Genomic DNA, 15,327 nt, shown 5'->3' on the forward strand with positions numbered 1-15,327 from the left:
AAATAAGTGAATATACACATGAATATACACATGTGCATATTCATGTGTATATGAATATACACATGAATATAAAATGAAAATACACATGTATATTCAGTAACAACTTTTTAAATATAACATTCTCACAAAAAAATGTGGATGGAGCAAGACAGAGGGTAAGAGACGTTTTCAGTCCACAGCCACCTTTCTGGTAGAGCCAGCCCTAAGAGACACTTTGGCAGCTGCTGAACGTCATTGCATGGCTGAGACTAGGGGCAAGGGTGGGCGCCTTCGTGATTGTTCATTCCTGGTACTGCAGTAAGTCTTTGAATCTCTGGGGATCCAGACACCTAGACTTCTCAAAAGGGCGTGCCCTGTAAAATAAATATCTGAATATGTCCCTGCTTGGCGTGTGTACTGCCCCGCACAGTGAAAGTCCTTCACCAACAGCAAGGTGAAACCTAGAAAAGTGGTGCAGGTTTACATTTACCAATTTGCCTCCCAATAATTAAAAAAAAAAAATTCACACGAGAGCCAACTCGCTGTACAGAACACTCCAGAGGTGGGGTTCGCAGCTCTGGCTCCCCGTAGACCCGAGGGGCGGCTCGGGGCGGCTTGCGGCTATCAGCGGGAATTCGCTGGCCCGCCCTCCCCTCAGGCAGCGCTGCTGGCCTCTGCCCACCACAAGCCAACCACCATGCGGCCCGCCCGCCACGGGATGAGGCGCTACGTCACAGGTAGTTCTCCGGAGGAGGGCCAGGCTAGCCACTTCCGCCGCTTTCCTCAGAAACCACCACACACGGTTCCTTTTCCCACCCACCTAAACAGCCCCTCGAAACCCCGACGTCCAAACCCTCTTTCCTTAGGGTCCCAAACTCCACTTAGGGCCGGAGTCGTCAGGAACGTGACCCCAAACCTAACTCGAAGGTCTGGAGTCCCGTCCTTCCCTCGCCCCCTGGCGTCAGCGTGGGTAGACTCCGCTGAGCACGCAGCATGAAGCAGATGGCGTGGAAGAGCGAGATCCCGCTCCCTGCTAGAACAGGGTGGCGATCGCGCCATCCGGGGAGTTAGAACCACAGGAGTGAGTGCAGGGTGAGGTAGCACTCAGAAAAACACAGGGGGTCTGTCGTGAACTCTCCCGCTGCCTTGCAACCTAGTGTTAACTTCAAAGACTATCCAGCCCTCTTCTAACATAATAGAATTAGACAAAAATTGCAGAATAGCAATAAAATTAACTTTAACATGACAATAAGAAACTCATCAATCAGAATTCAGTTTTGTTTTCAGCATTTTGCTTCTTTGAAAAGCATAATTCAAACACGTTTTAATAAACATTTTATGACTACCTCATTTGTTGTTGCAAATAAAGCATATTTTCTGCCTAAAACTGTCACCACTAGGTAATTTATGTTTTAGATTTTTCATGTCGAAGTGAAGAGTGAAGAAACAATAATGTAAACAATTTGTCTCAATCCGTTGTTGTTGTTCTCAGGACTGAACCCACGGCCTCAAGTATGCTAAGCACGCTCTCTACCACTGCGCTAGATCCCTCTTGAATCTTTTATTCCTGGTGAACATGTGAAATATTATCAATAATTGCCTTAAGCTGACAATACTAAATCATTTCATAGATTAAAATGGAAAACAAGCTTTTCTTAAGTACATACCATATGTATATTTTATTATAATGTGTTGTAATATTGATCACTAGTATTAATGATAGTGAACCATCAAAGCTAAGTTAGGTTCTGATGATTTAAGAATTTACCATATTTATTTGTGTGTGAGAAAGAAAACCTTTATTTTTCCAGCATTATTGAGGTATAATTAATCACTTTCCAAAGGCCCCACCTATGGACTCTGTACTTGAATTGTTCCACCCTGTTAGTATCTCACAATGGGGAGTAAATTTCAACCCATGAAGCCTTGGGGAACACCCTCAAACCATATCCAAGCCATAGCAATTATGAAATAATTATCACAATCAAATTAATTTGTATAACACATTAACCACTTCATATAGTTATCATTTGTGTGTGTGGTGTGAACATTTAAGATCTACTCTCTTAGCAAATATCAAGTATGCAATTCAGTGTAATTAACTATAGTCAGCATGCTACACCATAACTTTTCATCTGCTTAACTCAAACTTCATACCCTTTGACTAAAATCTCCCCATTCCCACTTTCTACTTCCCCTCCCACTGGCAACCATCATTCCACTCTACTTTTATGAATTCAGGTTGAACTTGACCCAAATCCAAAATTATATCTTCCTATCTAATATTTCCTGTCTTTCTGACACTTCCTAAGAATCAACACATGAAAATTGTTATCTTATGTGATTATCATCATCTCTTATAAATAATTATTCACAAGACATTGATTTTTTTCCTTTGATATATTCTTTGTATGCATCCAATCCACTCTATACATAGTCTTTGTAGTCAAACAGATATGATTGTAACTATTGGTTGTATCATTTGTTAGGTCAAAACTGTGAGCAAGTTTCTAACCTAAGCTTCAGTTTTCTCAAAAGCAAAATGAGAATTGTTACGATAGGATAGTTTGAAAATTAAATTATTTCTATAAAGCCCCTAATGTAATGCCCAACTGTAATGGCCAACACATGGTATATAGAAAATTAAAAAGCCATTCAGAACAAAATTCTTCAAGTTCCATGTGGTCATATTTCATATGATCTCACTTACATTTTCATTGTAGAGGAGGAATAGTTTATTTGGGGGCTCACAGTGTCAGAGGTCTCAATCCACAGACTGCAGGCTCCATTCCTCAAAATTCAATGTGAGGCTGAACATCATGGTGGAACAATGTGGGGGAGGGAGGCAGCTCATAGGATGATCAGAAAGCAGATACAGATTCCATTTGCCAGATATCAGATATATACCCCAAAGGCAGCCCCCAATGACCCACCTCCTCTAGCCACAGTTAATTCTATCAGGGGAATCCATTCATTGATTGGGTTAAGGCTGTCATATCCCAATCATTTCTCTTCTAAATCTTCTTGCTTTGTCACACATGAGCTTTTGGGTGACACCTCACATTTAAAGCATAACAGAAGCTATCTCGTCTCTTCCATAAAGCCATTTCCTCCGCGTCCTGAGTATCATCTCCTTTCACCTCCTCAGGAATGTTAAAATATCAAGTATTCCTTTCCTCTTAGGTGTATTCATCTTTTTCCATTCAGGTAGCTCTTGACCATAAGTTTTTAACTTGGTGAAATCTCTACCACTATAAAGAAAAGAGGGCAGAAAGAGAGAGAAAGAAAGGGAGGGAGGAAAAAAGGGGAGATGGAGGGAGGGAGGGCGGAAGGGAGGAAGGAATCAATCTTTCCTAGACACTAAAAATCTCTAATCGTCAACATATTTCTCTCATCCCTCCGATCTGGTAATGCTAACCAGAATACAAGTTAGTTCCACTGGAGCCATGGGTATCCACCTGGCACTGGAACAAGTCCAGAGGCTCTAAATAAGGGCACTTCCCTGGAAACAGGGGACACTGGAATCTACCAGATGTAGGATCGTACTGACTTGATGCTTAATTCCAAGGCAAAATCCTGTACTTACCTCTCCTCTTTCCCAGCAGATGAAGTCTTTCTCTACTCTGTGCTGTCCAAGGTTGTGGCAAGGAAAGGTGGAGGCAGACCCATGGTGGTCAGTCTAGAGTGGGTTCAGAGGCTCCATTCATAGGCACTGGCCTGGGTGTAAGAGTATGGACCTCTGGTTGGTACTGGGTTTCACTGTGGTAAGCCAGGATTACAATTCTTAGGCTGGATTGTTCCTCCCCAAGAAGAACGCATCTTTCTCTATGCTGCCCTGCTTGGAGTTGGGGGAAAGGTAACAGGAACAACTCTGCTTCTGTCCTTCTTTGATAATTCTTTCATTATTATGCTACCATCTGGACTGGTTTCCTTAGCTCTTGTGAAGGTTATTTCTGAGCATAAGTTGGTGTTCAAATTAATATTTCTGTGGGAAGAGGATTCCTGGAAGGTCTCATTCCATCACCGTCTTACTCTGCTTCTAGCCAACCTGATTTCTAAACAGGTACCCAAACTCCTACCACATTTCTCAATTTACTTCAATCTGCCTTCCAACCTCATTACACAATAAAATTTGCTCTTGTTAAGGATGACAATGATCTCATGTTATTAAACCCAATGAACATGTTTTAGTCCTTATCTAACCTTACCTCTCCACAGCATTCAACAGTATCATTCCTTAAAACACAAGTTTACCTGATTTTTATCCTGTCTACAGAAATTTCTCTATCACTTCCTTCAGGTTCATCTCCTCCTACTCAGCCATTAAATGTTATAAATTTCTCAGGTTCAATCCTAGGCCTCTTCTCATTTTGTATTTCATGTACAAGTTTCCAATACAACCATTACATAGATGACTCACAAATGTGTATCTATAACTCAGGCCTCTAGTACCAATCCAAGTTGGTTATTGCAAACAACTTTTTTTCTTTTCTTTCTTTCTTTCTTTTTTTTTTTTTTTGGTACTGGGAATTGAACTCAGGGCCACTTAACCACAAAGCCACATCCCTATCCCTTTGTTGTATTTTATTTAGAAACAGGGTCTCACTGAGTTTCTTGGTGCCTCGCCATTGCTGAGGCTGGCATTGAATTCACAATCCTCCTGCCTCAGCCTCCTGAGCTGCTGGGATTACTAGCGTGCACCACCATGCCCAGCTACAAACAACTTTCACTTCAAAGTTAGTTTATTCTGGCCAACTATAGCAAAGGAAGAATTTGTTAAAAGATATGGTGTGTTGCAAAACTGCCTAGAATGGCTACAGAGCCAAACTCAGAGGCTATACAAGAAGGAGTACTACCTAAAGTTGCATCACAGATTTGGTGGTCAACATACCTTCATCACAACCAGCCCCTAACGTCTGTAGCTCACAACACTGCCATGAACACTAAATACCACAATTACCGTACAAACTATCTTTCTTCAGCTGTTACCAGTGGCAAAGAGGATACTTCCTAGGGCACGCTTTTTTGTGTTATGCATTTCCAATTCAAAACCTTGAGTAGGTACACTTGTTTAAAAAACAAGCACTTACCTGGCATGTGTGAGGCACTGGGTTCAATGCTCAGCATCACATATAAGTAAATAAATTAAATAAAAGTTCATCAACAACTAAATATACTTTTTATTTATACATAACAGTGGAATACATTACAATTATTATTACATATATAGAGCACAATTTTTCATATCTCTTGTTGTTTACATAGTATATTCACATCAATTGTGTCTTCATACATGTACTTTGTTATTGTTTGTTTTCTTAATATTTATTTTTTTTTTTAGTTTTAGGTGGACACAATATTTTACATCTATGTGGTGTTGAGGATCGAACCCAGTACCTTATGCATGGTAGATGAGTGCTCTATACTGAGCCATAACCCCAGCCCCATACATGTACTTTGAATAATAATGATCATCACATTCAACCATCATTAATTATCGAATGCCCCCTCCCTTCCCCTCCAACCCCTCTGCCCTACCAGAGTTCGCCTATTCCTCTCATGCTCCCTCTCCCTATCCCACTCTGAATCAGCCTCCTTATATCAAAGAAAACATTCAGCATTTGTTTTTTTGGGATTGGCTAACTTCACTTAGCATTATCTCCTCTAACTCCATCCGTTTACTTGCAAATGCCATGGTTTTATTCTCTTTTATTGCTGAGTAATATTCCATTGTATATATATGCCACATTTTAATCCATTCATCTATTGAAGGGTATCTAGGTTGGTTCTACAACTTAGCTATTGTGAATTGTGCTGCTATAAATATTGATGTCTGTGTCCCTGAAGTATGCTGTTTTTAAGTCCTTTGGGTATAGACCAGGAGAAGGATAGCTGGATCAAATGGTGGTTCCTTTCCCAATTTTCCAAGAAATCTCCATACTGCTTTCCATATTGGCTGCAACAATTTGCAGTCAGACTCACCAGCAGTGTATGACTGTACCTTTTTCCCCACATCCTCACCAACACTTATTTTTGTTTGTATGTATAATAGCTGCCATTCTGACTGGAGTGAGATGAAATCTTAGAGTGGTTTTGATTTGCATTTCTCTAATTGCTAGTGATGATGAACATTTTTTCATGTGTTTGTTGATTGCTTGTTCATCATCTTCTGAGAAGTGTCTCTTCATGCCCTTGGCCCATTTATTGATTGGGTTATTTGTTTTTTTGGTATCTAGCTTTCTGAGTTCTTTATATACTCTCGTGATTAGTGCTCTATTTGATGTGTGAGGGGTAAGATTTGCGCCTAAGGTGTAAGCTCTCTATTCAGTTCACAGATTGTTTCTTTTTTTTTTTAAGAGAGAGAGAATATTTTAATATTTATTTATTTATTTTAGTTTTTGGCAGACACAGCATCTTTGTTTGTATGTGGTGCTGAGGATCGAACCCGGGCTGCACGCATGCCAGGCAAGCTTGAGCCACATCCCCAGCCCAACAGATTGTTTCTTTTGCTGAGAAGAAACTTTTTAGATTGAGTCCATCTTATTTATTGATTCTTAATTTTAATTCTTATTAAGAAAGTCGGGGCCTAATCCCACATGATAGAGATTAGAGTCTACTTTTTCTTCTATTAGACACAGGGTCTCTGGTTGTATTCCTAAATTTTTGATCCATTTTGAGTTGAGTTTTGTTCATGGTGAGAGATAGGGGTTTAATTTCATTTTGTTGCATATGGATTTCCAGTTTTCCCAACACCATTTGTTGAAGAGGCTTTCTTTTCTCCAATGCTTTTTGCGGGGGGTGCCTTTGTCTAATATAAGATAATTGTAGGGGCTGCAGATGGACTCAAGAGGTAGTGCGCTCGCCTGGCATGCATGCAGCCCGGATTCAATCCTAAGCACCACATACAAACAAAGATGTTTTTGTCTGCCGAAAACTAAAAAATAAATATTAAAAAATAATTCTCTCTCTCTTTTAAAAAAAACTAATTGTAATTTTGTGGGTTAGTCTCTGTGTCCTCTATAATGTACCATTGGTCTACTAGTCTGTTTTGGTGCCAATACCATGACGTTTTTGTTACTATTGCTCTGTAGTATAGATTAAGTTCTGGTATAGTGATGTCACCTGCTTCACTCTTCCTACTAAGGATTGCTTTAGCTATTCTGGGTCTCTTATTTTTCCAGATAAATTTCTTGATTGCTTTTTCTATTTCTATGAGGAATGTCATTGGGATTTTGATCAGAATTGCATTAAATCCGTATAGTGCTTTTGGAAGTATGGTCACTTTGATAATATTAATTCTGTCTATTCAAGAGCAAGGTAGATCTTTCCATCTTCTAAGGTCTTCTTTGATTTCTTTCTTTAGGGTTCTGTAATTTTCATTATATAGGTCTTTCACCTCTTTCATGAAGTTGATTCCCAAGTTTTTTTTTTTTTTTTTTAGGTAGTTTTCCTCATTTCCCTTTCTGAGGATCAATGCCTTTGATTTATGGGTGTTGATTTTGTACTCTGCTACTTTGCTGAATTCATTTACTAGTTCTAGAAGTTTTCTTGTGGAACTTTTACGGTCTTCCAGGTATAGAATCGTATCATCAGCAAATATTGCCAATTTGAGTTCTTCTTTTCCTGTGTATCCCTTTGCTTTCTTTCATCTAATTGCTCTGGCCAGTGTTTCAAGAACTATGTTATATAGAAGTGGTGAAAGAGGGCATCGCTGTCTTGTTGCAGTTTTTAGAGGGAATGCCTTTATTTTTTCTCCATGTAGAATGATGTTGTTCAATGCTCAGCACCACATATAAATAAATAAATTAAATACAGTTTCATCAACAACTAAAAATATATATATATCTTTATTTAACAACTCAGGAAAAGCAAAAATTGATGGATTTTAACATGATATGTGGAGAACAAAGTCAAAGAATACAAAGTGCCCAAAAAATCATTCTGTTCAATACCGGTGCCTTCAATATTACCAAACTTCTGTGAAAGAAGCCTTATAACAAAGAAAGACTAAAATCAACATGGAAATTTGTTTTTTTAAAAAAGTTCATTTAGCAATTCTGAAAATCTAGAAAACAAGGTCTGACTATAATACTGGATAACATAGACATCATGTTTTAAGTAGAAAACACAAGAACAAAAAGTAATTATCACTGAAAACATTGTACAACTTCAGCTGTTTCCTCCAAATTTGCTTTATATAATTGGATGGATATAAATTAATGAACAAAAAATTAAGCAAGATACATTAACAATTTAACAGAACCCAATAATCTAATTTCTTCCAATTTTTCTCAAATTCATTTGAGTGTTTCCATAATGGTGCTCATAAGGAAATCAAAGAACATATGGCTACTACAGTTGAATGTCAAATTAAGTGCTTATGACTTACTAAATTCTTCTACAATACAATTATGAAGAATCTTTAAGGAACTCTCATGTTTTGCACACAAATACAGAATTTTATAACCGCATGACTTTATAGTTGTGACGTCAGAAAAGGAATTTCTCCTTTAATTTTTCTTGCAGTTAATGTAAAAATACTCTACATATCTAAGCTGCTGAAGTGTTAGAGGTAGAGATGGTCTAATAAAGATGTAGTAGTAATGTTTATCCATTTAGCATGTGTTTATTTTTCCTTATGTACTCAAGGTGATTTATTTGTTCAGCTCAGTAATATTACAGCTACAAAACATTCATTAGCAAAAGGAGAAGCAGTCTATGCCTAACAGAGGAATCAAAAATGTTTCTTATTTTTGTTGAGTTGAATGTTTGACTCTAACACTTTTCCACATACTATTCATAAGTTCCTTAAATATATATATTTTAAAACGTCTAGAATATATGCTCAGTCTCTCCTTCCTTCCATACTACTCAAATAGGCATTCTCCAAATAAAAGAGTTACATATAGACAAATAGTCAAAAAGAACAGAAACTTCTTATGTTATCTACCCTCTGAGTTCCAGACCCATGTATCTAATCACCAACATCAGAAGCTGTCTTAGTTCATTGCTGCCGTTATAACAAAATACCATAGACTAGGCAATTTTTAAATAATAAAAGATTATTTTTCATATATCTAGAATCCATGAAGACCAAGATCAAGATATTAGCACATTTGGTGTCTTGTAAGGGTTTGGTCTCTTCTTCCAAGACAGCACTTTGTTGCTGTGTTTTCCAGAGGATATGAACGTTGTGTCCTCACATGGTAAAAGGGACAGAAGAGATGGAGGGGATAAACTTGTTCCCTGGACACTAATCCCATCTATAAGGGCAATGCCACCTATAAGGCCTTTGGGAGGTGATTAGGCCAACTCCTAAAGGCCTTACCTCTTGATACTGTTGCATTGGGGATTAAATTTCAACATAAATGTTGGAGGGACACACACACACAAATTCAATTTCATTCCCCCCCCCATAATGCTAGGCTTCTTTCAATGTTAATTCTTTTTTCATGTACGAGATCAGTATCCATTTATACATACCAGAAATAATCTTCCTCTCCTATCATCCCCCATACCTAATCAACCATAAATCTTACCAATTTCACCTCTTAAATATAATTCAAATCCATCCATTGCTCTCATTTTCAACTGCTAGCATCTTAGTTTCTAAGTTATCATCTTTCTTTCTTGTATCTGGATTTTTGTAATAGCTTTCAAACTAATTTTGCTGCATATCTACTTTGACCCTCTTGTCCTTTCTCTATCCATCCTGATCATCCTGATAGAACAATTCTTTTTTTGGTGGGGGGAGAGGGAGGGATTGAACTCAGGAATACTCATCCACTGAGCCACATTCCCAGCACTATTTTGTATTTTAGTTAGAGACGGGGTCTCACTGAATTATTTAGCACCTCACTAAATTGCTGAGGCTTCTGCCTTCGGAGCCACTGGGATTACAGGCATGTGCCACTACAATTGGCCTAATAGAGCAATTCTTAAATAAAAATTTAATACTCTATCTCCCCCCATACATATACACACACCTTAAAATACATCAGTGATTTCTACTGCTTTAGGGATAAAGAACAAAATTGTTATCATGACCAATAGGGTCCTTTATAGTACTGTCCCTACCTATCTCTGTATCTTCATATTATACTAACTCCATCTTCTTCTCTGAAATCCAGCCTTATTAAAAACCTTTCAGTTCTCAACATAATCCTTTCCATCACAGGGACATATTATTTGCCAGTTCCTCAGCCTAGACTGCTCTATCTTTCTTCGTTTAATAACCTCCTACTTATTCTTCAACTCTCAACTCAAGTATCACAGCCTCTGTAATGTTTAAGCACTTATCCTACATAGCCATTAAGACAGTTGTAATTCTCCACTATTTGTATAATTATTGTATGAATATCTACATCATCCACTTATTGTAGTGCCATTAGAAAAGACTCAACCCCGTCTTGCCTCCCCTACCCCTTGGTAGCCACAACAAATAGCTTACAGCAGTAGTTTTTTAATAGCTACAATCCCAATTCAACTCATGAGCACTTCCAAGAGAATGGATGCCACTTCACTTTACAAATAGTCTTTATAGGAAAAAGAGTTACAGAAGAGGAAGTGAAAAATGTGAATTTGCTAAGATTAATTTATTTATATACATGGCAGTCAAATCAATAGAGAAAACAGGTTTAAAATGTGCAATGATTTTCAAATAGCATGATTGGATTTATACCCAAAGCTTTTTCTTTGACCCCTCATTGGATCTTCTAAGTCTGAGTCAGTGCAGCTGACTTTCTAGGCTAAATCAGGCTTACATCTTCATCACTGCCTTAAATTATCATGTTGATAAAATATGGGTAATTGTTTGATAATTCTGCCTTTCCGACAATAATCTTAATGCTAGAGGATATGCAAACTTTTTGAAACAAATGTGAAAAGCAGACTTTTTCATTACAATATATCTTGTAGACACCACCAAATGTTAATCTAACCCATCCACTATTTTACTGTTTATGTACCTTTGATTCTGTTCTTTGTATTTTTGAGGATATTTCTCCTCAAATATGTTTTCTTACTTCTAAAATCCAATTCAACTCATTCTCTCTTATCCTATTCTTTATCTTACACAATTCTTTAACTTTACTCCTGTTTTTTACTCTATCGTATCTTCAGCACCTAACACAGGGCCTAACTCATAGTAGAAACTCAACATAAATTAATTTATGAATAAATGAATGAATGAGAAGTGGGTGCCCCAAAATGGATACACTGTTTAAGTATGGATTACTGTAACAGACTGGGGATACCTTCTATTTGATCTACTCTGCAGTTTTCTATTCCATGCAATAATAATACTGATTTTTCTTATATCTATTCCATCATATTACTTACCTGATTAAAAAAAATCAAAACATTTTGTTCTGTTTCAAATTGGAATGCCTCTTCAGTATTTTAAGACTATATTATGACCCCAACTTTATTTCTCAACAAAATCTTTCTACTTTAATCAAGACAGATCCCTCAATAATCAATGAAGATATTGTGCTTATTGAAGCCTCTGTGGCTTTGTGTTCAGGTTGTTCCACTTAACTGAAAAGTTTCTTCTTCTTGACCCAATTAAGATCTACTTATTCTTCATGGTGAAGTCCCAACCTCCCCAGAAATCCTATACTAATATCTTGATTCTTACTTTTCTCTCCTGCGTCTCACATGGGATATGAAATGAGCGTTTCTCTTGCGTGAAATGTACTGGCTGAGAAATATGGCGAAAAATCACACAACACAGAAATAATTTTGAAAAACGAGGGTGGGATGGCTCCGTGACCTTAAGGGTCCTGCTTCTACACTGGAAGGAGAGAGAGAGAGGAGCCTGCGTTTTCTTTATTTATACAAGGGGGCTTCATAGGATTTCAACGGAATGTTCTTTTGCCAAATTAGGTGAGGAGGGGGTGCTGTCCAAGGCCAATGGGTAACACCCAAATCTGGAGCTACAGAGCAGCCTCTCTAGCCCATTGAAGACTGAGGTCACCATGTGCTTTGCATAATAAGCCACAAAATGACTTGCAATGCCAGACCAAAATCTCCTTGGCTCCAAGGCCGAGTAGAGGCCATTCAGATAGCTCAGGATTGCACCCCCACCCCAAACTAATACACATATCCCTTAACTGAAGTCTATGGCACTTTATAGAAAACTGCATGTAATTATGTAGTATACTAAACACTGGGATTACAAAGATGAACAAAGTCCTCACTCTCAAAAACATCACCATTTAACAGCAAAGACAGATGATAACGGTGATGAAAACCTTATGAAATATATACATGTAATTGGGATGATATTGAGATAAAAATCAATGATCTAAATGACCTTTAGTTCAAAGTCAGCCAGTAGCTCAGGACAGAAAACAAAATTCACACCAAAAATTTAAAATGATAAGACATTAGTAAAGAGACTACTTATAAAGATATGAGCAAAGACAATTAAATAGTGTTTTCCTCCTGAAGGTAAATGTCTAGAAGTCCAGATGCTAGCACTGAATGCCTGCAAAACACTCCAACAAAACACACACCATAAAGTCATTTGTTCTACAGCAGAGAACAGAAAGGAGCAAAAAACATCAAATATACCCAAGGCACTATCTACCGAATCATGAAGTCACATTTGCCCCATATCCCGCACAAAAAAGATGCCATTTTAGAGAGGCAGAGGAAATTGTAAAGATTTAGTATTTAACTAAAAAAATAATAAATTACCTAAAAGAAACTTACATGCTGGCAGTAACTAAGATATCTCTGATTGAGAAATTTAAAGTTTTTCCCCATCTATCCCTATGTTCCTGAAATGTAGAAGGGTGGAAGATTTAAAAGATTGAATCAGTTATAGAGAAATAAAGACTCATGACATTCAAAATTCATCCTCAGACAACAAAACTACTTTTTCCCCCACAGGAACCAAACCATATCTTGCTCCCACAGGGGTATGCCCTTTTGGAAAGACATGTAAATTGGTGTGGTCCATTATAGCACTCCATTCCCAGAGTCAATATTTTCTTAAATGATATAGAAGAAAGATGTCTCTCAACTAGTAAACTCCAAAACCTTGTAAGCCTGTGGCTGCTAATAATTATGTATCACATTAAATGGAAAAAGCCTGTTCTACAATGAAGGCAACACAGATGAAAGAAAATGTAAGGTATAGAAGAATCAGCTACATCCAGTTCTATAACACAGTAGATTCCCTTTTTGTTCAAGGTAGTCTAACTTGGATTTCTACTACCTGCACCTACAGGGTCCTGTGGAATGCAAAAAACATAGAGGTAGTGAAAATCTGTATCACTGCATATGCCACTTGAAAATTTACTTGCATCAGATTTCCAAGCATCAAAATCAATTACATTTTTCTTCGTTTAGTCTCCACCAATTATTTATAATACTGCCATATTTTAGGGGTTTTTTCATATTAATCCATGGCTTCTTATATAAATTTTGTTTTCCCTAGAGTTTCTGATAGCATTTCTTTTTTTTCTATGTACAGAATCCCACATACTCATTGTAGCATCAAAACCTTTGGCTTCTTATTAGTTATTGAATGAGTTGGCATACAATTCATTGTCAAATGAGCTAACATTATTTCTAGGCCCAGAATAAGTATGAACACTCCATTTAGGGAGACCTATACCTTCCCAGATTAATCACTCAATTCCATTAGTTACAATTTCTCGGGAATATCTTGGATGCATTCACAGATTAAGAAGGGATAGGAAAGGCCAGTTATCAAAGCCCTTGTTCCAAACAGCTCTTTAAGCTCTAACCTCATTTTCTATTCATCCTTCCCTCCAATTATCTGTATCTACCAACTAAAGGGAACTCAAGGGAAAAACCTTCTCATTCATTTAAAGCAATACTAAGTGTTAGTTATTGTACTATGCTGTAATACAATGATGGCATTAAACTCTGCAGTTTTATAGGATTTAAGACCTTTACACTAATAACCTCAAATTGAGAAACTTTTTCAATTCTTATGTCTGTTTTTCCTACATGAGAAAACTATAAAATTTAACTGAAGGGAATAAAAGAACATTTGAGTAAATGAAAAACATTCCATGTACCTGAATTGGAACATTCAACATGGTGAAGATTTATCCCAAATCAATCTATTTATGTGTTAGAGTCTGTAAACAAGTCAGGATGGCACCTGGCATTTTGTCATGGGGAGTGGTTTGTGAGGTGGCGCCAGTGAGCCATTAAGTGTGGAGATTTCTTATTGGTTGACTGCTGTATCTAGTTTATGTTTGTATCTTATTGGTTGACTGCTGTATCTAGTTTATTTCTTATTGGTTGACTGCTGTATCTAGTTTATTTTGCTGCAGCCAGACTGTGGCATTTATGTAATGTAATTCCATGAAAATTCTCAGTAGACTCATCAGGGTAGTAAAAAAGAAATTTGACAAATTGTTATGGTTTAGATATGCGGTATTCCTCAAAAGCTCATGTGTGAGACAATGTAAAAAGTTTAGGGATGAAACAATTAGGTTATGAGAGTTTTAACTTAATCAGCGAATCAATCCCCTGATAGGGATGAACTATGTGCTAAGTACAGGCAGGTAGGGTGTGGATAGAGAAGGTGGTCATTGGGATGTGTCTTTGAGGTATATACTTTGTTCCTGGTAAGGGAGAATTCTCTCTGCTTCCAGATCCTCACATCCTCCGCTGGCTGCCTGCCTGTGTCTTGCTCTTCTGCCTTGATGTTCTGCTTTCCCTCAGGCATAGAGCGATGGAGTTGGCCACTTCTGGACTGAGACCTGTAAAACCATGAGCACCAAATAAACTTCCTCTTCTAAGATGGTTCTTGTCAGGTCTCTGGTCACAGTAGCAAAAAGTTCACCCTAAATGCAAACAGATTTTGAAGTTCATATGGAAGAAAATATTCACAAAACAAAGAATTTTCTTTAAAAAATTTCTAGAAATTTTGAACTACCTGATATTAAAATGTAGCTCAACTAGCATACTAAAATTACAAGAATAAGTAGACATAATGATGAAAGACAATAGGAGGTCCTGAAGAATTTCCATGTGTACATAGAAATTTATCATGTGATAAAGGTACGATTTTCCTGGGGAAAGAACAGATCAATCAATAAATAATAGCAGTAACATTAGAAAATGATATTAGGAGGGGAAATAAAACCCTGTTTGATTCCAAATATCAGATATCAAAATAAATCCAGATGGAATAAAAAGTCTAAAATTTTTTTTAATCTAAGAAGAATAGGGTAAGAATATACAAATTGTTTCTATAGTTGACTAGAGGGCCTATACTTAAATATGATACACAAGACAGAACCAGACTTGATTACGTAAAAACTATAAACCTATAGGGCAAACAACACCATGAAGTTA

This window comes from Callospermophilus lateralis, unplaced genomic scaffold (assembly GCF_048772815.1).
Source record: "Callospermophilus lateralis isolate mCalLat2 unplaced genomic scaffold, mCalLat2.hap1 Scaffold_66, whole genome shotgun sequence".
Taxonomy (NCBI): Eukaryota; Metazoa; Chordata; class Mammalia; order Rodentia; family Sciuridae; genus Callospermophilus; species Callospermophilus lateralis.